The 24,454-nt window shown below is 41.2% G+C and overlaps 1 protein-coding gene across 6 annotated transcripts in view; it reads left to right on the top strand.

Annotated features, from left to right (window-relative positions):
* Positions 1 to 24,454, top strand: part of NEK6 (NIMA related kinase 6) — a 376,321-nt gene that overhangs the window by 102,938 nt on the left and 248,929 nt on the right. Inside the window, exon 1 of one of the 6 annotated variants that reach the window (XM_033960764.1) lies at positions 14,783 to 14,872. The exons of the other annotated variants lie outside the window; for them this stretch is intronic. The gene's annotated coding sequence lies outside the window, so the exon portion shown is untranslated. Of the gene's footprint in view, positions 1 to 14,782; positions 14,873 to 24,454 lie in introns of those variants that run through there. 6 annotated transcript variants of the gene reach the window in all.

Here is a 24,454-nt window from a genome sequence, read left to right as displayed (position 1 = left end):
AAGGGGAACAGGCAGGCAGGCCTTCGGGGGGATGCAGGCCTTCAGGGGGGGTGCAGGCCTTCAAGGGTGGGGACAGGCCTTCAGGGGGGGCAGGCCTTCAAGGGGAGCAGGCAGGCAGGCAGACCTTCAAGGGGGGGACAGGCCTTCAGAGGTGGGATGCAGACCTTTAAGGGGGGCAGGCCTTCAGGGGAGGGGGGCCCTGGTGTAGAAGTACACGGAGGGAAGGGGGAGGGGTTCAAAGAGACGTGCATATGCCGGACTTTGGGTGGGAAGAAATAATGGGTCTGAAAATAGAGGAGAGAGAGAGAGATGATGGACATGGGTTTTAGGGAGGGAAGGAACAGAAAGGGAGAGAAGTTGGACACAAGGGATGGTGTGGAGGGGGGGGAAAGAGATACTGGTTAGGAGGGTAGTTGGGAAAAGAAAGGGAGAGATGGTGGACACTGGGGTGGTGGGGAAGGAGGGAGAACTGCTGGATGAAAGGGTAGTTAAGAAAAGGTGGATCTGTGGAGTGAGACAAAAGAAAGAAAAGATGCCAGACATCCAGGGGAGGGAAGAGAAACGGAAGGGGAGGACAGAGATGGCAGATGGATGGTTAGCACGGAGAAAGAAGAAAGAAGGAGACTCTGGCAAGCAAGTTATCAGAAGACAACCAGAGCCTTGGACCAACAAGATTTGAAAAATAACCAGACAACAAAAGGTAGAAAAACTAATTTTATTTTCTGTTTTGTGATTACAATATGTCAGATTTGAAATGTGTATCCTGCCAAAGCTGGTGTTAGACCGCAAACGTGAGCTAGGATTTAACAGAGAGAGGAAAAGTCCTTTTTGCTTCTTTATTTTATTTACACCACAGCGCCAGCGCCAGTGTGGTTAGGAGAAGCCAAAGGGGGGTGAAAAAGCTATAAAATAAACCCACCAGGATGTTTGAAAAAAAACACCCAATTGGGCAGGAAAATTGAATCGATAAACCAATTCAATAGGCTGAATTGAATCAAAATTTTTTTTCCTGAATCTGGCATCACTAGTTTGCGCTACTGTCTTAGACTTTAGGACCTGGGATTGGAGAGAGATGGCATCCTCAGTACTTTATAATGCAAGTGAAAGAAGGATTTGGTCAGATTTTTGAAGGGTCTGCAGAAGAAAAATATTGTATAGGCCGGGGACATGAGACAGCAGGAAATGGAAACTTTTCTTCCTTCTATTTTTGTGAATGGAAAGGCTGAGGATGTCGGAGAGTTCAGTTAAAATATGTGCTTTATAAGAAAATATAATAATGTGTTTTATAAAGTTTATAGCATTGCTGGCCTACCCGGGGAGGTGTTCCTAGTGGTGGTGGTGGCAGCGTGTCAATGTGTTGAGAGGAAGAGGTGATCTGGGAAATTCTGCTGAGCAAACTCCGGGCCCATTTCTACCCCCCAGTTAGTCCACTCCACTCAACTGGTTCACACACTGAGTGGGTCTTTGGGTGTTGTTCCTGGATAGTTGTTTTGGGATCTCTTCCAGTGGTTTGTCAGTATCTCCTTCTGGTCCAAGGAAGGAAACTTTGTTAACCTTAGCACTGACCTACAGAATATGTTTGTAACAGCGCTGCTTGTGTGGCATTAGTCTATTTAGTGATCGAAAGAAAAAACCAGACCTTTGCACATTTTTGCACTATATGGTGGGTGTATGAGGAGATTCACATTTCCTGCACAGCTAAGTCCGTGTGAAGTTACCTTGTGCTGTATATGACATCTAGCAAAGTCTCTGTTTGGAAGGAAAGATCTCAGTTTAAAAATGAAGTGGCCAGAAGTTATGGTAAAAGCAGATAGTGTAGCTGGTTTTAAGAAAGATTTGGACAAATTCCTGGAGGAAAAGTCCATAATCTGTTATTAAGACATGGGGGAAGTGTCTGCTTGCCCTGGATCGGTAGCATGGAATGTTGCTACTCTTTGGGTTTTGACTAGGTATTAGTGTCCTGGATTGGCTACCATGAGAATGGGCTACTGGGCATGATGGACCATTGGTCTGACCCAGTTAGGCTATTCTTATGTTATGTTCTCATCTATAGGGGCCTTTGTTTTCACTTCTTATTTTAATGTATTTTTTTTCTGAGAACTTATCAGTGTTTTTTATAATGGAAGCAAAAATGGAAGAGAATTAATATGTGTGGAATGGGGGGGGGCTAACTAATTTCTTCAGCTAAATAATTCAATCCACCTCAACCAGACATAGGAGGACTCACGCACCATTCACACACCCTCCAACCAAAAACGTCAAAAGAAAAAAACAGTTCGACAACCTCCTAGCCATTCGAGCTCCAACACTCGACCCCCAACTCTACAACCTATTGACCTCGACCACAAACTACAAAACCTTCAAAAAAGAAATAAAAACCCTTCTATTCAAAAAACACATAAAACCGAACTAACACAATCAGAACTGTCCCAAGCATCACCTGCAACTATTCCATATGTACTTCTGATGTCATGACAATTCAGACATAATTTATGTTATGTTATGGTATGTTTGGAATAATGGTTACATATATGAGGTTCAATAAAAGAAAATTTTCACTGCCTGTTTCTATTATGACCATTTATTCAGTTTCTTGGTTATTACAAAAAATATTTTTTTACATTGGGGGGGGGGGGTGTGTCAAAAAATGATGGGCCACATACCCTAGGTATGCCACTGGCTATCAGTATGCAAATATCTGATGCATATTGCGCTGTTAGCTTGCAAATTAGATCTGCTTGGTGAGGCTGCAGTACCAGATTAGGAAAGAGTAGTCTAGAATGCTAAAAATAGCTCTTGGAATCTTCTAGCCAGACACTTTTTTTTCTTCAGGAAATCCCTAATAAATATTGCATGAGGAAGATGTGTAGATGTTGCAGCCAAAATATGCAAATATGTCTCATTAGTATTTGTCAGCGATACCTTGAAAATAACTGGCTGAGGCAGGGTGCTCGGAGGTGTCAGAAGGGCAAAATGAGTGTTACCATTTTAGAAAGCAAAATGATAGGGAATTTTCAGCTTCTGGCTATTAAAAACAGCAACTGTTATTTTGATACTAGCATATAAAGCTTTGTATTTCAGCATGAAACTTTTGATGATTGAGGCTGCAGGAGGTGCATTTGTTTGAAATGGTAAATATAAACATCTCCCTTGTCAATTCATCTTTTCTAACCTGAAGTGACAGGAATAAACCTCAAAATGACAGGATTCTTTCAATTGTTAAATTTCAGCATTTTTTCTCCCTCCATATTCACGACTTCGGTTATTCGTGGTTTTTGTCTTGATGGCTCTGCTTCCCAAATGATATCATCCTGGAATGCCAAAAAAGTTCAGCGCATTTTTGTTTTGTTTTTTCAGCATGGTCAGGTAAACTTCAGCGTCGGAGAAAAGTATACAGAGATAACATTTTAGTACTTGTTTCAGCATGGTCTGGTATTGCCTCTCCTTCGGTACGTGTTACAGTAACTTCATGGTCAGTTTTTAAAAGCAATCGCAAATAACTATGATTTTTATTTGCGATTTCACGGTATTCGCGGGGGTTATACCAAAAACCTGCAAATATGATAGGAAAAGTTATTTGCGGGGATTTTTTTTTTGTATTCGTGGGCTGTCTTTGAACGTATCCCCTACGAATATGGAGGGAGAAGTGCAACTATTAGGTACCAGTTACCCTTTCAATCTGTGAACTTCAGGTTGGGAAACTTCCTTCCAGAAAGAAATATTCTGCCTTTTGAAAATCTGCTTAGGCCAGCCCATTCCTAGCTTGTCTTGTATTTCTAGTAATCTTAGTTTCTGTTTTCCGATTGGCTCTTTGCTTTCGGTAATCCTTGTGTGCTCTTTTGTACTGGATGCACTTTTTTGGGAAATACAGTGACATTAAAACTTACTTGAGCAATCATTATTCTTTTTCTAATCTTAATATTCAAATCCCTGGAGGTCCCTGCTAAAGATTCAGTGACAGAGTGAACCAGTCGTCGTAAAGGTACTGAAAGATTGATTCAATCACCTAAATTTAAAAGCTACTAAAAGAATGCAGCTAAATTTTAGTCTAACCCAAAAGGGCAGATAACCTGTAATGCCATGTGTCTTTCCAGTGTCGTCAAATTTCAGCATTTCCCTATCGGTGTTAACAGCTATTATGCATAAACCAGCTATGACCTTCAGGTTGAAATGCAGTCGCCTTCCAGGAGGCAACAAAATTTTTTGGGGGGAATCATCTGACAACACAGCACATTTTTCTAAATCAGTTTTTCACGCTGATTTCAGATCTGCTATTAGTTTTTCTCAGTCACATAAACTTTTAGTTATGACTACGGTAATGTTAGTTTATAGCGTTGTAAGAATTGCAGCATCAACTTAAAGAAATGTTTCAGTATCTTTGGTCCAAAGTCAAATAAGCACACAGCATAATTATACTGGACTATGTCACTTAACAACCAATATTTCTTTAAAAATGCTTAGATTATGATTTCTTTTTGTGAGTTGTGTCTGGATTGTCACGGCACAACAACCAGCAGTAGTCAGCCATCATACTTTTATTCTAGAAATCTTGGTAGTGACGCTCCATTAACTAATGTCCTGGTGAAAACATTCTCCTTGTTCATCACTCGCCATACCAAGATTTTCCAGAAAAAAGTCAAGATGTGAGTGCAAAAAGTATATTTTTAATGACATGTGACAGCCAAATTTCTGATATGAGTCAAGGAGATTCTGAACTCCTTCCTTGTATGAAGGAGACTTATGGTTGCCCGGAAAGTTTCCACTAACCACTTGTATGCCTCCCAAGCTTCAAGCTCAGCTGCTGAGAGTAATTACTTAAAATCTTCATCCTGTATAACGGATTTGATCTGTAGGCCTATAACTATCCCTTCCTTCAGTTTTGCAGTGCTGATTTTTGGGAAATTTTTTAACGAGATATTGAAAACCTGGCGAGTTTGCTTTACCCATGGCCTTTACCAGGTTCTTCATTAACCCCAGCTTGATATGAAGAGATAGAAGAAATATTTTATGAGGATCCACCAATGGCATAAATTTCACACTGCTTGTCCCTGGGTTATAGGTATCCCTCAGCTGCCAGAGATGCTTGACATAATGTTCAGCTGTAGATCTGCTAATCCCACAAGCACAGGAATCCTCTTTGCATTCCCATTAACATGCCAATGACCTTCAGATCACCACAGATGTTCCACTGGTGTGTTTTATAACTGATTGCTTCTAGTAAATTCTTCAAATTCTCATAAAACTCCTTTAGATGAGCAGAATGGGCAATTGGTATACAGTATACCCTCACGAATTCACGGTTCTGAATTCACCGACTTAGTAATTTGTGGATTTTCCCTGAAGGTAAAATTGCTGCTGAATGGAAGCGACAGCTAAGGACAAGCAATTCTGTGGGCAGACGCGTGTGTGGGAGAGAGAGGAGAGAGCCTCATGATAATATCCAAAGGCAGGCAATTCAGCTGAAGAGGGAGAAAGAACTGCATTTGTTTGGTTGAAGCTGTCTGGTGTTGGTGAGAAGGCGGGTCCAGAGCAAGAGAGGAGGAGGAGGGGGAGTGCCAAGAGCATGAGGTTTAGGGGCAAGCAGGCGACGAGGGTTTTTAGGTGTTTTGTCTTCCATGCACTGATTACAGTACTCATCCGATTTTCGCGGTTTTTCAACATTTGCAATCACTCTGAGAATGTAACCCCTTCGAATTTCGGGGGAGTACTGTTCTTGGTTTGGAATTTCCATTGTGCAGTAACACTGCCTTCAAGCTTCTCTATGAAGAATCAATGAAGTTACGCCATTCATCTGGACAATGCACTTGTGAGAAACTTTTGAAGAGCCCATTTATCATGACAAAAGCACAATGAGCTGCCATTTACAGTGAAGAATGTTGTTAAGTTATGATTCATTTTTCTGTAATGAGTTATATTATCATCTTTTGCAAGCAAGTGCTTTTGCTTAAGCCTTGAAGCAAGAAGTTCTGCTTTTTCTTTTGAAAGATTTAGATCACGAATAAGATCATTGAGCTTAGCTTGTGTAAAAGTTTCTGGTTCTGAATCTTCATCATTCACATAATCAGGATCAGATAATTCTGGATTGTGACCTGCTGCAGTATCATAATCACATTCCTCATCATGTTCCACATAAGCAAGTCCATCTTGAGGAGGTACAGGGACAGGCAGTGAGTCATCATGAGGGACAGGTCTAATAGGAGAATCCAGAGTAGGATATATAATTTTGTGCTTAGTTTTAGCTGAGAATCCACTTGTATTCACAAGGCAAAAGTCGTAATCTTTAATATGGTCTCTTGGTTCCCTCCATATCTTTGGGATTGCAAATGACATCGCTGCCTTTCGTCGACTGAGCCAGTCACGAAGTCCGTTGGACCAACTGGTACAGATGATATATGGAGCTCAAGACTTATCCTGGTCACCCAGTGGACAGCCAAAGTACAATTTGTATACCTTCTTCAGATCTACGGTAATTGGGCAACGTTGTGCTTTCATCGTGAATGAATCACAGATGTAACAGAAACTATCTGGATGATTAGTACAATGTCTTGGCATGATAAAGACTGATATTAATCACCGTAAATAATGTCTGTAGCATAAAAAAACAGATAACTGTCGTTAACCCTCCTTATATGTTTATCCTTTAAATGCATGATATATCGCCCAATTAACATTTATAATTATGTACAGTATAATGAGCCTCATCACAAAAAATATGATGTGCTAGTGAAAAACTATAACAAAAACGGGGTATTTAAACTTACTTCCTGGTAATCACTCTATAATTCTATACATCAATTACCCTCTTATTAGTTTTTTAATTAATTTCTTTATTGTAAATTCATTTCTTTAAAATCATACTACATACAATCCATGCTATCAAAATCACATTAAATAACATAAAACATCAAATAAATGTTATAAACCACAATGTGTTCTATACAAAATAAAGTGCTTAGTGAACCATCAAACGGCTATGAGCCAAACTTCAAAAAGCTGTACAAAGAGCTTAGATTTTATCTAATGAAGCTGAATGTATAAACGAAAAGTTCTTTTGGCTTTTGCTATCCTTTGTATTTCCAAAGCCAAGTTCATTTATTTCAAAGCACTCTTCCTTCAAAGTGCATGTTCCTATTAGGCTCTGCCGTACCCAGTGCAAAATAAAGTGACTAAGGGCCTCTTCTATCAAACTGCGCTAGCAGTTTGTAGTGCGGTGAACCGCGCTGAATGGCCCGCACTGCTCCCGATGCTCATAGAATTCCTATGAGCGTTGGGAGCAGCGCAGCTCTCTGCGTTAAAAATTGCTAGCGCAGTTTGATAGAAAAGGCCCTTAGTGTCCATCAGTGCGCAATGTTCATTAAAAACTGTCTTCTAATGACTCTCACATTTCTTTCCTTGTAACCACATCTTCTGTACAGGTGACTGCTCTACTAATGGGGCGGCTTATCTACGATGTCTTTAGATAGGCCGCCCCACCAACCCACAACTTCAGATTGTAAAACCCATGTTTAGACCACAGCCTATACATGGGGAAATACAGTATACATCCAGCCAGAGAGACAAAACCAATCCCAACAAGGGCCCCATTTTTCACGGCTTCCTGCTGCTTCAGGAGAAAAACGATCTGTTGTGACTGCTAAATTGCACTAAGATGACCATGGGCTTCAAGCAAATACCAAGAAATGCTAATCCAACCAGCAAGCTCCCTTGCCTTATTTAGTTTTAAAGAAACGGTTCTTATAACATCCTCTGATAATCCTTGTAGAAAACATATCGGGGGCACACGCTTTTCTGATGGTTAAAACCACATGCACAATCTTAATTTGTACTTATAACTTAAAGTTGTTCCCTGTATCTCTGATCTCTTTCACATTGCTCTCCTGATAGCAGCAGCTTCCTCATACAGCTTACAGGAGGAAGATGTCTCATGACTTTTCTCCACTACAGCCAGCACTCTCGTGTCGTGCTGTTTAAAGGGCCAGATCACACTACTTTTCCAGTGTGTTGATACACAGAGCTCATAGAAAGTTCAATAAAATGCAGCACTGCTTTGGGGGGGGGGGGGGGAACAAACAAACCCCAGTTCACACTGCTTCTCCGCTTTATTGATACAAAATGTTCATCAAAAACCTAATAGTGATTCACTGTATTCTAATTTGCTGCTATTTCACATTATTCTCCCAGAATCAATAGATTTCCTCATGCAGTTGTCCAGAAGGAGACTCTCACCATCTCTCACAGCAAGCACACTTGTGCTATGCTGCTTAAAGAGCCAGTTTACACTGCTGTTCTAATGTGTTGATACCAAGAGCTCATAGAAACTTCAAAATTATGCAGCACTGCTTAAAAGACAATTCACACTGCTTCTCCACTGCATTGATAAGAAATGCTCATTAAAACAATTTGTCATTCATTCACCCGATCTGAACAAAATGGAATTCACATTATTCCTATTCTCATCTCTTATACAGATCAGCTTTGAGAGACCATCCGCTTGACTTCCCACATTATAATAATAATAATAGTTTATATACCACAGGACCGTGAAGTTCTATGCGGTTTACAATGATTGAAAAAATCCTACAAATTGAGTAGAACTTACATAGTTGGAGATTAGTGACTAACAGTTTATGAGATCAGTTGTTGTAGGAGAGATTGTGCAGATCAGCTACCTAGGTACTTCGAGAACAGATATGTTTTTTTAGGTGTTTCCTAAATTCACCATAGTTATTTGCATGCATAAGTAATTTTTCCAGGTCTTTGCCCCATAATGCTGCTTGGTAAGAGAGAAGATGTTGATGGTGTCTTTTAAATTTATATCCTCTAACCGGTGGGGAGACAAACTTCAGGTGTGGGCTTCTCTTATGTGTATTGGTTGAGAAGGAGAAGAGGTCAGTTATATATTTAGGGGCTAAACCGGATAGTACCTGAAAGCAAAAATATCCCAGCTTAAACGTCGCACGTACCTCCATCGGCAACCAGTGCAGGAGTCGGAAGGAAGGGGTTATTTGATATACAACTCATTTGAAAAAAGACTTGCCATTCAATTGCAGCATTTATGCCATTTGGAATAACAGTTTTCAACTCGAATATCCAAAATATGGCAAATTGCCATATTTTGGATATATGACTGTATATATGTGTCTTAATCCTTGCCCACGAATATGTAGGGATTGTTTATTCACAAATTTACTGCATTTACGAGGGCTATAACCCAAATACCTATAAATATGGAGAGGAAACATTATTCACGGTTTTAAGGTATTTGGGAAGGGGCTGCTAGAGTACAGCATAACCCATTGTTTGTGGACACATGATTCATGGTATCATTCGCTAGGAACAAGAATCTAGCTGATCAATTCTGTAAACCGGATGTGTGGACTGTTAGACATGAGAAAGGTACAAGACATAGATGTGGGATGTGTACCATTTGTGATATAACAGAGAAGACCCAAGTCCTTGAATGGCAAAGAGGGAATGTTAAAATTAATTTGAACAGTACTACCTCCTGTATATCTAAGTGAGTGATCTATGTGGTAAGATGCCCATGTGATTATATCTATATTGAGCAAACTTCACAGATGTTGAAAATCTGCATGGCTGAACACAAAATATTGCATTACCCATCAGAAAATGGAAGCCCCGATGGTGCAATATTGTCAGCTATTACCGCATCAATTTGGAGAACTAAGATGTTTTGTTATCGAACAGATAAGGCTAAATAATAGAGGAGGTGATTTGAGAAAAAAACTGACAACGTGAACAATTTTGTATATTCAAGTTGAAAACTTATTCCAAATGGCTTAAGGACATAAAAATTGCCATACTGGGACAGACCAAAGGTCAAACAAGCCCAGTATCCTGTTTCTAACAGTGGCCAACCCAGTCCCTAGCTAGATCCCAAGTAGTAAAACAGATTTTATGCTCCTTATCCTAGGAATAAGCAGTGGATTTTCCCCGTCAATTCAATAATGGCCTATGGACTTCTCTTTTAGGAAATTAGCCAAACCTTTTTTTTAAACCTAACCCTGCTAAGCTAACTGATTTCACCACATTCTCCGGTAATGACTTTCAGAGTTTAATTACATGTTGTGTGAAGAAATATTTTGTCTGGTTTGTTTTAAATCTACTACTTAGTAGCTTTATCACATGCCCCCTAGTCCTAGTATTTTTGGAATAAGTGTACAAGCGTTTCACATCTACCCTTTCCAGTAGCGTACCAAGGGGGGAGGGGGGGAGGTCCCCGGGTGCAGCCTTAGGGGGGGGTGCACAGCTGGCCCGGTCCCTATCGCGCTCCCACCCTCCCAGCGAAAGCAGCATCGGCGCCATTACCGAAAAAGGTAATGGCACCAGGCCTTGGAGCACCGAGGCAGACGCTTCTCCCCCCTCCCAGTTGAACCCCCGCTGACCCTCCTATCTCTCCCCCCCCAAGTGAACCTTTCCGACCCTCCCAGCAAAAGCAGCAAACCTCCCTCCAGTAGCGTCGCTGCTTCGTGGCTTTCTCCTCCTTCTGCCGCCTCACTGATGACGTCATCAGTGATGAGGCAGAGGGAGGAGAAAGCCACGAAGTAGCCGACGCTACTGGAGGGAGGTTTGCTGCTTTCGCTGGGAGGGTCGGAAAGGTTCACTTGGGGGGGGAGAGATAGGAGGGTCAGCGGGGGTTCGGCTGGGAGAGGCGAGAAGCGGTCTGCCTCGGTGCTCCATTACCTTCTTCGGGCAGCAGCAGCTTTTACAATTCGCTACTGTTGCCGGTTCAGGCCTTCCTCTCTGCCGGGTCCTGCCTACTTCCTGTTTTCATGAAGACAGGACCCGACAGAGAGGAAGGCCTGAAGCGGGCAACAGCAGTGAATTGTGAATGCTGCTGCTGCCCGATGAAGTTCAGGACATCAGGACATCGGGGAAGGAGCAAGGAGAAATCGGCTGATGGCTTGGGAGTGAGGGTAGGGAAAGAATCGTGGAAGTGGAGAAATTGGCACGATGGCTTTGTGGGGGCTAGGGGGAGAGAGAAAGAAAGGCAAAATAAAGAGGGGGGCCAGGGGGAGAGAAAGAAAGACAGAAATAAAGAGGGGGCCATGGGGGGGGGAGAAAAAAGGCAGAAATAAATAGGGGGTCAGGGGAAGAGAGAAAGAAAGGCAGAAAGAAAGAGGGAGACCAGGGGGAGAGAGAAAGAAAGGCAGAAATAAAGAGGGGGTCAAGGGGGAGAGAAAGAAAGGCAGAAAGAAAGAGGGGGGCCAGGGGGAGAGAGAAAGAAAGGCAGAAATAAAGAGGGGGTCAAGGGGGAGAGAAAGAAAGGCAGAAAGAAAGAGGAGGGCCAGGGGGAGAGAGAAATAAAGAGGGGGGCCAGGGAGAGAGAGAAAGAAAGGCAGAATTAAAGAGGGGGGCCAGGGGGAGAGAGAAAGAAAGGCAGAAATAAAGAGGGGAGCCAGGGGGAGAGAGAAAGAAAGAGGGGGGGCAGGAGAAGAAAGAAGAAGGACCAGAGACTCATGAAGTCACCAGACAAAAAGGTAGGAAAAATGATTTTATTTTCAACTTAGTGATCAAAATGTGTCCGTTTTGAGAATTTATATCTGCTGTCTATATTTTGCACTATGGCCCCCCTTTTACTAAACTGCAATAGCATTTTTTTAGCGCAGGGAGCCTATGAGCGTCGAGAGCAGCGTGGGGCATTCAGCGCAGCTCCCTGCGCTAAAAACCGCTATCGCGGTTTAGTAAAAAGGGAGGGGGAATATTTGTCTATTTTTGTATAGTTGTTACTGAGGTGACATTGCATAAAATCATCTGCCTTGACCTCTTTGAAAACCCGCGGAATATAAATGATAATTAACATTTTCTCTGCGTACAGCGTGCTTTGTGTTTTTAAAATTTTATTGTTGGTAGATAATTTTGACTTGGCCACAAAGGTAAGGGGGAGGGAGGGAGGGGAGCTGCTGAAAGACATCTAGTAATCCTTGCAGGCTTGACTGTGCAGGGAATTATTTTTGTAAAATCATGTTTTGTTATGTGACTGACATTATCTAGACTTTAATTTCTATGAATGAATAGAATGAAAATGATATAAAATTACTTGCTTGTTTTTATGTGCGTGCGCTGAAGGAAAGTGGAGAGAGAGAGTGGGCTGAGGATGCTGAAGGGAAATGGGGAAGAGAGTGGGGAGAAGACGCTGATTTATAAATTGACAATTGTACAGAATATTGTTTCTTTTTATACTTTAATATAAACAATTCAAGGCTTGTGTGGATGGAATCAGGTGATTTTCGGGGATGGGGACCGAGCTTACGGGGATTAGTCCAATAAAATGGTATTTTTTATTTCTCATTATTTGTTTTATTTTTATTTGTTAATTTGTAAAGTGGTGATTGTTATGTATCAGTTTTTTCAAATTTACATCTACTGTCTTTATATTTTGCACTGTATTAGAGGACATGTGTTACTGTTTTTGTGGTGTTGCATTGTATCCAGGGTCTGGTTTCTTGGCGGTTCAGTTTAACTTTTGTCTACATATTTCTATTTTCAGTTTGTGATTATTCCATATTGGTCGAGGGTGTATCTGTCTGTGTGTATGAAAGGGACATGGCTTTCTGATAGCATCGACAGTACAGGATCAATTGTGCAGGATCTGGCTTGTTTAGTTTTACAATGTATGTGTTGGTGTTCTAGTGCTCACTGCAGTGTTTAAGATGCTGCCTTTTCCTAGGTACACTCTTGTTGTGCGATATGTGGAATGTTACTAAAAATCATATTTTTCATATAGATGGGGGGGTGTCAAAATATGATGGGCCCCGGGTGCCACATACCCTAGGTACGCCACTGACCCTTTCCATTCCACGGAGAGAGGCATGTCCTGTATGCAATCAGCTGGCACCAGTGCCTCTTCTCTCCGGCCCACTTCCCTGCTGGCACCCACACTGGTACCTCAAGGCCCATCTAGAGAGCCTTCGCGCATGCGCAGATATCGACATCCGTGCACTTTCAGGTGCCTTGTGCCATGGCCACTACGTTTGGTGTGTCCCGACTTGAGAAAGTTTGTGGGATGCTGCTCTAGATCATTGATAAATATGTTAATAAGCAGCGGTCCCAGGACAGACCCCTGTGGAAGCCCACTATTTACCCTCCTCCATTGAGAATATTGACCATTTCAACCCACTCTGTTTTGTCTTTCAACCAGTTCTTAATCCATAATAGAACATTACTTCCTATCCCATGACTATCTAATTTCCGTAGAAGTCTTTCATGAGGTACTTTGTCAAATGCCTTTTGAAACTCTAAATATGCAATATCAATCGATTCACCCAGTGGCGTAGTAAAGAAGGGGTGGTGGGGCGCCGGCATCCCTCCTCCTCTCTGCCCCCACCTCTTCCCACTCCTCCCCTCACCATGCGTGTGCACCCTTCCCCGTACCTCCTAGTTGTTCACCGCTGCGAGCAACAACTTGAATGTGCTCCTTATAACTGCGTCGTCTCTCCCACCGATGTCACTTCTGTGTGCCGTGCCCAAGAAGCAATATCAGAGAGAGAGTCGATGGGGTCATGAGGAGCATATTGAAGTTCTTGTTGTTTTCAACAGTGCACAACTAGAGGTAAGGGGGAAGGGAAGGGGGCAGCGCACACGATAGGGGAATCGGGGAGGAGGCGGAGGTGTAGATGAGGGTGGGGCCTCTCACCCTCGCTACACCACTGGATTCACCTTAATCCACGGGTTCATTTACAACCTTCAAAGAAATGCAGTAGATCGGGGAGGCAAGATTTCCCTTGACTAAAACCATGGGTTGTAGACTATAATGTGGGAAGTCTTTCAAAATCCTACATGGTATCCTCCCTCCCTTTATCCCTCTTTCTTGGAATTCCTCAAACCCTAATACCACCAGATCCTCCCACAAATTAAAACTATCCTTCCCCTCGCTAAAAGGCATTTCCCACACAGGAAAGCTAGGGACCTCCCTTCCCTTCAAAATCACTGAGCTCTGGAACAACCTTACCTCCCCTCTTCGGAACTTGAGCTCTCTCCAAGTTTTCTGCAAACATCTGAAAACCTGGCTTTCTCAAAAATGTAAGCCTCTCTCCAACTTTGGTATAAAAACTCTTATATCTGGCATCCCAAGTCCTCTAAATATTCTTCTTACTTTTACCTCTAACTCTTTGTTGTAGTCCTTCCTATTTCATCTACTGTAAACCGTGCCGAGCTCTACGAACGTGGAGATGATGCGGTATACAAACCTAAGGATTAGATTAGATTAGATTAAGAGAGATGCGAATAGGAATACAGTAATGTGAATTCCATTTTGTTCAGATCGGGTGAATGAATGACAATTTTTTTTTTTTTTTTTGATGAGCATTTCTTATCAATGCAGTGGCGAAGCAGTTTGAATTGTCTTTTAAGCAGTGCTGCATAATTTTGAAGTTTCTAGGAGCTCTTGGCATCAACACATTAGAACAGCAGTGTGAACTGGCTCTTTAAGCTTGCTGTATGTGAGAGATGTTATGTGACGTCTCCTTCTGGACAGCTGCATGAGAAAGTATATTGATATTGGGAGAACAATGTGAAGCAGAGCAGCAAATTGAAATACAGTGAATCACTTTAAACTATTAGGGTTTTGATGAACATTTTGAAGCAATAAAGTGAAGAAGCAGTATGAATAGGGTGTTCCCCCCCCCCAAACAGTGCTGCATTTTATTGAACTTTCTATGAGTTCTGTATAGCAACACATTGGAAAAGTAGTGTGATCTGGCCCTTTAAGCAGCACGGCACGAGAGTGCTGGCTGTAGTGGATTAAAGTCATGTGACCTCTTCCTCCTGTAAGCTGTATGAGGAAGCTGCTGATATCGAGAGCAATGTGAAGGAGATCAGCACACAGAGATACAGGGAACAACTTTATATTGTAAGTACAAATTAAGATTGTGTATGTGGTTTTAGCCATCAGAAAAGCGTGTGCCCCCTGATATGTTTTGTACAAGGATTATCGGGGGATGTTATAAGAACTGTTTCTTTAAAACAGTGTGCCTCAAACTTTTTTTTATAGCTCTGGCACACTAAACGGAGCAAATGTTTTTCGCAGCACACTAAAATTGAAATTATTAAATTGCAAAACCAATAAAAACTTAAATTTGAGAGTTATTTATTTAAAGTTCTTTAAGCTATGTATGGGTGATTGTCACAATGCTGACACTAAAGTAGATAGGATAAAATTGCTAATCAATGCGATGAATGTTTTTTTTTTTTAGTGCAAATTTAACTCAAACCACGGCTTGATAGTTAACAAGCAAGCACGCATTTCATCATCCACCATCCGCGTTCTCTTTTTTTCTATTTAATTTCTGTCTGAGCTGAAAATCCAAGTTTGCAAAGATAAGAAGATCCAAACTGTAACAAAGCCTTCATTGCTTTGTTTGCTCAAGTTAGGATAACTACTGCTTAAAAAGAACTAAAATTACTTGCCGTTAGTTTTCAAGAGCCAATCACGTTAAAGAATGATGCTTGTCTGGGCGGTTGTGTTACACACACACACACACACTCCTAACATTGACAGACTCTTGCGTATGTGACGTACATGTCATTTGTTCTAGTGATACTTATGAAGGGGAATTTTTAAAAATAAAGTAGAACTCTGGAATCTCTAGTGGCACGCAGTTTGAGAGACAATGCTTTAAAACTAAGCAAGGCAAGGGAGCTTGCTGATTGGATTAGAAATTTTTGTCGTACGTCTGAAGCCCATCGCCATCTTAGTGCCATTTAGCAGTCACGACAGATCGTTTTTCTCCTGAAGCAGCGGGAAACCGCGAAACAAGGGCCCCGTGTCGGGATTGGTTTTCCTCTTCGGCTGGATGTGTAAACTGTTGAAAGTAAACTACTTTGGATCGGATGTGAAGTTTTTCATTAACTCGTGTGATAACCAGGACTTTAAGATAGGTGCTTACTTTGCTCGAGAGGTTTATGGTGACACTTTTTTAAACTGCAAATGATTTGCCTAAGGGACTCTGATTTGGAATGATAGTCGGGTTTTTGCAGAACAGTCTTTTTCTCCTGATCTTTTTACAGGAGGGGTTTTTTTTTTTTTTACTGTTCTGTTTTACCTGACTGTGAAGAACAAGCCAGTGATATGAGCTGGGCTTCTGGCCCCAATAGGGGTATACTTTGAAGCCTGTTTCCTGGTTTTGAGGCTTGTTATTTGATAATAATTATCTTCCCGGTGTATCCCTTAGTGAAGCTCATCATTAGCAAACTTATTATCTACTGCAACATTGTTGGAATCATTAACCACCTCCTTTACAAAGCCACGCTAGCATTTTTAGTGCTGGCCACAGCGGTAACAGCTCCCACGTTCATGAGTGTCGGTGCTGTTACCGTGGCGGCTGGCGCTAAAAATGCTTGCACGGCTTTGTAAAGGGAGGGGGTAAGTTTGCTCCCTTATATATTACTACGTGCACATTAATGGCAATATTTAGCACATGGCTATTGTAATATGACTGATTTTCTTTTTTTTTTACTCTGGGTGCCTTGACACATGGGAAAGACCTTCTTTGTACGTAAGGGCATGCTAAGGTCAATTTTTTGCTACAGCTTAGTAAAAGGATACCTTAGGCCCTCTTTTACAAAGGTGCACTAAGCGTTTTAGCGTGCGCTAAATCAACGCATGTGCTAACCGCTAACGCGTCCATAGGATAACATGCACACGTTAGCGTTTAGCGCATGTTTAGCATAGCGCACCTTTGTAAAAGAGAAGGTTAGTGATTTATCAGTTTAACAGAACCATGTCCAATTAAAGATATTCATATAAGTAGGAATGAGGGGGCAAAAATTACTTTTTATTTTGACTGCTATACTACAGTATTCTTAAGCTGCATAAATAGGCATCTGGAGATATTGGTTTCATTATTTTTTTTTCCCCTCATATTTAGCCTATCTTGGGAAAAGTTTGCTTTTTTTGCATAATTTTCTGCACGTCCTTGAATTTTGCTGAATAGAGGCCTTCATGATGTTAATTTTATGACTGAAAAAAACCCCTGAGGCTTTTTTTTTTCTGTTCTTGGAGCAAAATATTTCCTGTTAATGCATTGTAAGTTCTTAACTAAAAGCAAAGTAGCCTTTGAATCTTTTATTCAAGGAATGTTTCATGAATTCTTGGGATGAGTTATTCTCATCTCTTGCAAGGAGGAATGTGTAGGAGTATACTGCTAAGGAGAGTGATTGGCAGTTCCCTTTATGCTCATACAATCTATAAATTAAGTGGAATACTAGATAAATTCTGTTGTAGCTAAATTCCTTGTGAGGAAGCATTCTTGACCTCGGTGTTGAAGGAATTTGGAATAGGCACTGCACACTTTGCATTCTTAGACCAATATTCAGGTTTCACCAAAGTTGAAGCATAAAATCTCCTTGTGTGTGTTGTACAGTCGTACTTATTGTCATCATATTGCTTTCATCCTTTTTTTTTTTTTTTTTTTACTGTAGTTCATTGAGATTTCCTGTATTCAACTTATTTCCATTTAATTCCCTATGCCACGTGTTTTCTAGATTCTCTCAGCATTTGAAGTTCTGCAAGATGTAGCTTTTTACCAATGTGACTAAGCCCATCAAGTCTAACCATTATCTCTTCCTCTCTAAGAGATCCCACTTGCCTAGCCCTTGCTTTAATGAATTCAGACAGTCTGTCTCCACCACCTTTTTTTAGATGACTGTTCCAGGCATCCACCACCCTTTCTGTAAAAAAGTATTTCCTTAGAATACTCTTAACTTCATCCTATGCCCTCTCATTCCAGAGCTTCCTTTCAAATGAAAGCGACTTGACTCATGTATTTACATCACTTAAGTATTTAAACATCTCTATCATATCTTCCCTCTCCTGCCTTTCCTCCAAAGTATACATATTGAGATCTTTAAGTTTGTTCCCATACGCCTTATGACGAAGACCACGCATCATTTTATAAACCTTCCTCTGCACCCACTCCATCCTTTTTATATCATTTTGAAGGTGCGGTCTCCAGAATTGTACACAATATTCTAAATGAGGTCTCATCTCCTTTCTCTTACTGGCCATACCTCTTGCTTTGCACCTTAGCATTCTTCTTGCTTACACAGTCACCTTTTCAATCTGTTTGGCTACCTTAAGATCATCACATGCAATCACACCCAAGTCCTGTTCTTCTGTCATGCACTTAAGTTCTTCACCCCCTAAACTGTACTGTTCCTTTGGGTTTTTGCAGCCCAAATGCATGACCTTGCATTTTTTAGCATTAAATTTTAGCTGCCAAATTTCAGACCATTCTTCAAGCTTCAACGAGACTGCAGATGTACAAGGTGCAGGAATTTATTCAATGAAAATCATAAAAAACATATGTAATAGTATCAATTAAAACCATATGTAATAAAAATAATTGTATCCAAAAACTGGTTCTTGCTGTAGAACGTATTGGACCCAAATGCATGACCTTGCATTTCTTAGCATTAAATTTTTGCTTACAAATTTCAGACCATTCTTCAAGCTTCACCAGGTCTTTCTTCATGTTATTCACACCATCCTGGGTGTCTCTACTCTACAGAATAAATTTGTCCACTAGTTGGTCAGTTTTATAATTGCTATAGAAAGAATATTTGCTTTGGAAAATCCAGTTATTCACCCCGTATTGCATTTGTGACCAGCAGATTTTGAAGAGCTTAAGGTTTATTGAAACTTCTCCCTTGTCCTTTTTTCAAATAAGGCTTTGCAGTAGGCCATGCACTTTGAAATTACTGCTACATATGTAAGGAAATTGTAACATTGTGACCTTCAATTTCTAAGGCTTTTCTTCTGTTCCACCGTATGTTTTGGGGGGAGAAAAAGTTTAATTATGTAAACAGTTAATCCCACTCAAGGAGTTAAGTTTCACTTTTGGACAAGTTGCGGTTACAGTAAATGCATGTGAATGAAATCTTGGAGTTCACGCTGGGGTTAAGGTTAAATACAAAATGGAAACCATATATCATTGTGAAATAGTTCTTCAGTATCATTAGAGCTGATGGTGAAGACAAATTTAATGTAGAATAGGGATAAAAAAAATTTGTGTGTCAAAACAGTATAATAGGGGCATTGATAACTCCCATTTTTGGACTGACAAAGTATGTGCATGGGCAATTTTTTGTGGGGAAATTTTGTGTTAGTACAGAATCTCCCTCCACCATTGAGTTTGACATAGCATCAACCTGAAGAAAGGCTGAGTTGGCCTTAATCTATAAGGTCCAAAAGGAAGAAGATGTGGTGATGCCAGCATTAGCTTTGGCTCACAGATTCTCTAAGAAAAGGCAGTAATCTATCGGCATCAGTGGGAGGGGGTGGCTGTGTTGACATTGTGGTCTGCCTGGTTAGAAGTACCGTAGCTGAAAAGGAAAAAGAAAAGAAGTGTGTGTGTGTGGGGGGGGGGGGGGAGATCAGTGGAGGGGGCTGGATCAGTTGGATTAGGTTGGATAAGGACAAAGAGTGAGCAGGTGATTTGAACTTGGTGGAGACAGTAAGTGGATCACAATGTATGACAGGGAGCAGTGATTGACTGGGTTTTGTTGGGGTCAGTTAGATTGAACAGGCTAAGCTCAGTAGGGGGACGGAAAGTGGCTGATCAAGCTGGGCTAGGGAAGAATAGGTAGATGGCTCAGGTTAGGGTCACGTGGGGTGATTGAACTTTGGGAGAGTCTGGAAGAGTAAGTGAATAGATAGCTTAAGCTAGAGAGAGTTTGAGAATATGGATGGGTCAGGCTGTAATCAATGGGGAACATAGAAAGTGTTGGTGGTTTGGGCTTGGGGAGGATGAAGAGTGGAGTTGAGAGACTGGGATGAATGAGGGGGTCCACTATCCTATGATGTACCACTACAGTGCTCTTGGAGGAATTCTGGCGATTTAGCTTGTATGCAGTTTAGCGGTGGATTCTCAAAAGGGATTATCTCTGTTTTTAACAAGGTTTCTAGCAGTCTCCGACACTGACATGGAAATAGGCTCTTTAACATTGAAATGAGCTCTCTCGTGGATTCTTAAAAATGCTGAGCCATTTTCAAAAAAGTGGCGTCGGCTTTTGGCGACCAAAATAAGCAACTGATCCAGAGGTGCCGGTCAGTGTCAGAGACTGCTAGAAAGCCCCTGTGATGTGATGCAGTGGGAGAGATGCCCATTCTCTCCGCTGCATCACAACACCCCTTTCCTGCAGCAGCGGCGGTGAACACCCCCCCGGCCTAAAAACCCAGCCGCGACTGCCCCTGCAGCAGGAGAGATGCCCATACTCTCCCGCTGCCCTAAAATCCCCGCTGCGACCCAACCCTCTTTCCCTGCAGTGGGAGAGATGCCCACTCTCCTCCGATGGCAAGTGACCCCTCCTCCCCCTCCCCGTCACCCCTTCCCCCTTACCTCAAATTTATGACCAAGAGGGACGCTGATTCCTTCCTTCCAGCTGCCTTAAACAAGTTGGGCCAATCGGAGCCTCAGATCCCACCCCAGTGCATTCCAAGATGCACCAGGGAGGGGAAGTCTTATTTTAGACGATGTAGGCAGCTGGGAGGAGAGAGTCTGCGTCCCTCTGGGTCATCTATTTGAGGTAAGGGGGAGAGGGCAGTGGAGATGGGGGGAGAGGGTCACTTACCAGTGGGGAAAGTGGGCATCTCTCCCGCTGCAAGGGGGGGGGGTCACAGTGGAGATTTTAGGGCAGCGAGAAAGTATGGACACTTCTCCCACTGCAGAGGGTGGGGTTGTTGGTTGACAGTGGGAGAGATTGAACTTCTCTCCTGCTGGTGTTATGTTTTGGGGTGTTTTTGTTTGACTTGTTTTTTCTGTGCATGTGTCCATTGCTATCACCAGCGATGGGCACATGGAAATTTAGCGAATCTTCGCTGCTGTCCCCCGACCTCATTTGCATGTGAGATTTTTTGAGAATGTCTTGCTTTTGTAGATTTGCTATGAAAACGGCTGCGTTGGCATACTGTCGCTTTTTAATCCGGATTTTTGAGAATCCTGGCCCTGGTTTTTGTTTTTAGTGTTTAATACCGGAGAAGACTAAATTAATCTGAACTCTTAAACAAGAGTAGAAATCACTGCAGAACTGTAGGATAGCAAGTTCATTTTGTTATTTATTAGTGTCCTGCTAAGAGAGAAGATGTGAACATAATGCCTCAGATGTTGAATCGGAATTTGCATGCAGACATTTTTGTTTTTTTTGTCAACTAAAGAAGTATCTTTCTTGGTTTGGTGGTTGCATTAAAACAGACAAAGTATTTTCTTGTATGATTTTGAAGGTATACAAGATCTGTTCAAAAAGTTCTAGGACTGATTTTATAAAAATTTATTAAATACTCTTACAATTTCCCTATCTATACACTTTTCCCAACATCGTTTCGACTTCTGAAAACAGTCCTTAAATGTATCTTCAGGAATCGCCAAATGTTGCTGCGTCAAATTTTGCTTTGTGTCTTCAATAGTGTTGAATTGCTTTCCTTTCAGCGTGGATTTAAGTTTAGGAAACAAGAAGAAATTAGCAGGGGCCAATTCAGGAGAGTAAGGTGGCTGGGGAAGAACTGTCATTGCATTTTTTGCACAAAAATTCACAAATTTTGCCGGCGGTGTGAGTGAATGCATTGCCATGATACAGGAACCACGATTGCTCCCTCCTATGCCCCCCCCCTGATTCCCTCACGGAGTTGTTTCAACACTTTCAGATAATAATTTTGGTTGACAGTTTGGCTTTTCTGACAGAAATTCATAGTGAACAATGCTGCGACTGTCCAAACAAAGCTATTAACATCACTTTGACGTTCAACCAAACTTGCTGAGCTTTTTTCGGTCTTGCCAATGTTTTGGTTCTCCATTGAGATGATTGAGCTTAGTTTCCACATTATAACCGTAGACCCATGTCTCATCATCAGTTATCACTTCATCAAGAAATGTTTCATTTTCATTTGCCTGCTCAAGAAGATTCTGACAGATTATGATGTGGTTGTTCTTCTGGTCATCAGTCATCAATCGTGGAACAAACTTTGCTGCAATGGGAGACATCCCCAGCTTCTCTGTTAGAATATTGTGGCATAATCCAATGGAGATGTTGCATTCCTCTGCCAATTCTCTAACAGTTAATTGCCGATTAGCATGCACAAGAACCCTCACTTGATCAACATGATCATCAGTTGATGCTAATGGTCTTCCAGTTTGTGAATCGTCTTTGCTTTTGAAGTGTGAATACCATTCAAAACACATTCCATGACTCATGACAAAGTTCCCCATAAGCCACTTTCAAAATTTCATAAGTTTCTGTAACAGTGTTTATTGTCAGCTAAAGAACTTCACGTTTTTTGTTAGCTAAAGAACTTCACGCTGTTGCACTGCTCATTGAGTTTGCACATGATGAAAAATAGCCGATCACGAAAACACACTTTCACAAAAACCTCTGTAGCTCGGAGATGAAAACAGATATCAACAAATGGAAAAAAGAAGGTTACTTGTGAGGTTTCAAGCTACTCATTGCTGCCTAGCGCATCTAAAAAGAACATCCCATTGGCGCGCAATTCAAACTGTTCTGGAACTTTTTGAACAGACCTCATATATCTGGTTGTCAGGAAGCCGGACTAAAACTAAAAAGCTACTTTTGATTTTATAATTAGCTTATAATGTGGACATGAAGGGCTATTGAACATTCCTTGTCATCCTGCTAGACCAGTCCAGATAGACTGGTTATATATACCTATCAGCAGATAGCGGAAGAGACTTGAAGATTCCAAAGCCATCAGTATAATAGTACAGCATTCCCATTGTTTCTCTGCCTTCAGCAGATAGTGCAGGTTGACTGGTATAGCAGGATTTATTTTTATTTTTCAATAAACTTTATTGATTTTCAAATCTAGAACAGTACTTACAAAATATATATACAATTATCATCAGAGATAGTACTTCCAATCAATCAGATATTAATACAAGATAATTATCCCTACCCTCCCTCCCACCCTAGTTTGAGAACAAAAAGAAAAGCAGTAAATTATACATGAAATTAAAATCCCAGACGTTTGTTAAGTATATAACCCCCCTCCCTCCCACCTATCCTGGATATGCAATCTAAAAGGGAAAATAAAGATATAATTCAATTTAATCAGAATGAACAAAATTTGTCAATGGACCCCATGTTAACTTAAACTGCTTATTATGGCACAATGTTTTGGAATTAATTCTCTCATATTTATAATATAAGCATAAAAATTCCCACCAAAAGGTAAAATGGAGTCTGTCCCAATTTTTCCAGTTTTTAGTGATTATTTGTATGGCTACCCCAGTCATAATCATAAAGAGCCTACTCTTATGCCTATCTAATGAAGGTTTAGTCTGTAATGATGTCCCACATATTACCATCTCATAGGATTTCTTTTGAACAGGCCTTTCTCACTGATGTGGTCCATAGCCTGTAGCCTTTGAGATTGAATCTTGGCCTAGGCCTTGCTCTCAGGATCTGTCTATGGACCTTCCTTTGAGCATGGATGTTTGTTTCCCTCCTGAGTCCCAAGTTGTAGCCCACAGACTTCACTTATGAGACTAATTGGTGGTGACATTTAAAGGACTTTATCTGGTGGGAGAGTGTATTATTCTCTGGGACCTCCTTCATACCTTTAAAATAAAAACAACCCCCCCCCCCCAGCAAAAACAAATAAAAAAAATCATAATAGAGGCAGCTTGTACTTTTTTTCCTATCAACTTTATTACTTGCCAATTTTGTGTTGGAAATTTTGAAAATTGCTTTTCAAAATGACAACAAATAAGATATACAGGGGCCCTTTTATTAAAGTGCATAAGAGAATAAGAGTTGCCATACTGGGACAGCCAAAAGTCCATCAGACCCAGTATCCTGTTTTCAATAGAGGCCATTCCAGGTCACAAGTAATTGGCAAGATCCCAAGGCAGTTAACATATAAATTAGTGCTTGTTAACTATGACTGCCCAAATGAAGCAACTAGTTTTAGTAGTTAGTACATTCTAATTCATGTTCATGACACACACAGCATGCTGATAATTGTGTAGTTAGCATAATTCCTCCTAATTGCAACCAGAGTATGTGTGTCAATGGACATTTTAAAGTGTACCTGCAAAAGACATGCTGAGAATGCCCTCAATTACATTACAGATTTCTATTCCGCCATTACTTTTCGGTTCAAAGCGGATTATAAAAAGAGTTATGATAGGAGGGTTACAACATTAAATCAGAGATGGTTTCTAAGAGACGGATAAGTAGGATCTGGGGTTAGGGAGGGGGGATGGTAAGAAGGGGGTATTCATGGTATTAAGCTTTATTAAGGGATTTCTTGAAGAGTATAGTTTTTATTTCCTTTCTGAACATCTTGTAGTCTGGGGTTGTTGTTAATAAGTTGGAGATTTGATTGTCTATTTTTGCTGCTTGAGTGGCTAGTAAGCCGTCGTATAGTTTTTCCGTTTTACTTCTTTGATTGGGGGGGGTAAGAGAATGGGGTGTGTGT

Source organism: Geotrypetes seraphini, chromosome 10 (genome assembly GCF_902459505.1).
Source record: "Geotrypetes seraphini chromosome 10, aGeoSer1.1, whole genome shotgun sequence".
Taxonomy (NCBI): Eukaryota; Metazoa; Chordata; class Amphibia; order Gymnophiona; family Dermophiidae; genus Geotrypetes; species Geotrypetes seraphini.
The sequence above is the reverse complement of the archived record's forward strand: the minus strand, read 5'-3'. Positions and strand labels throughout refer to the sequence as shown.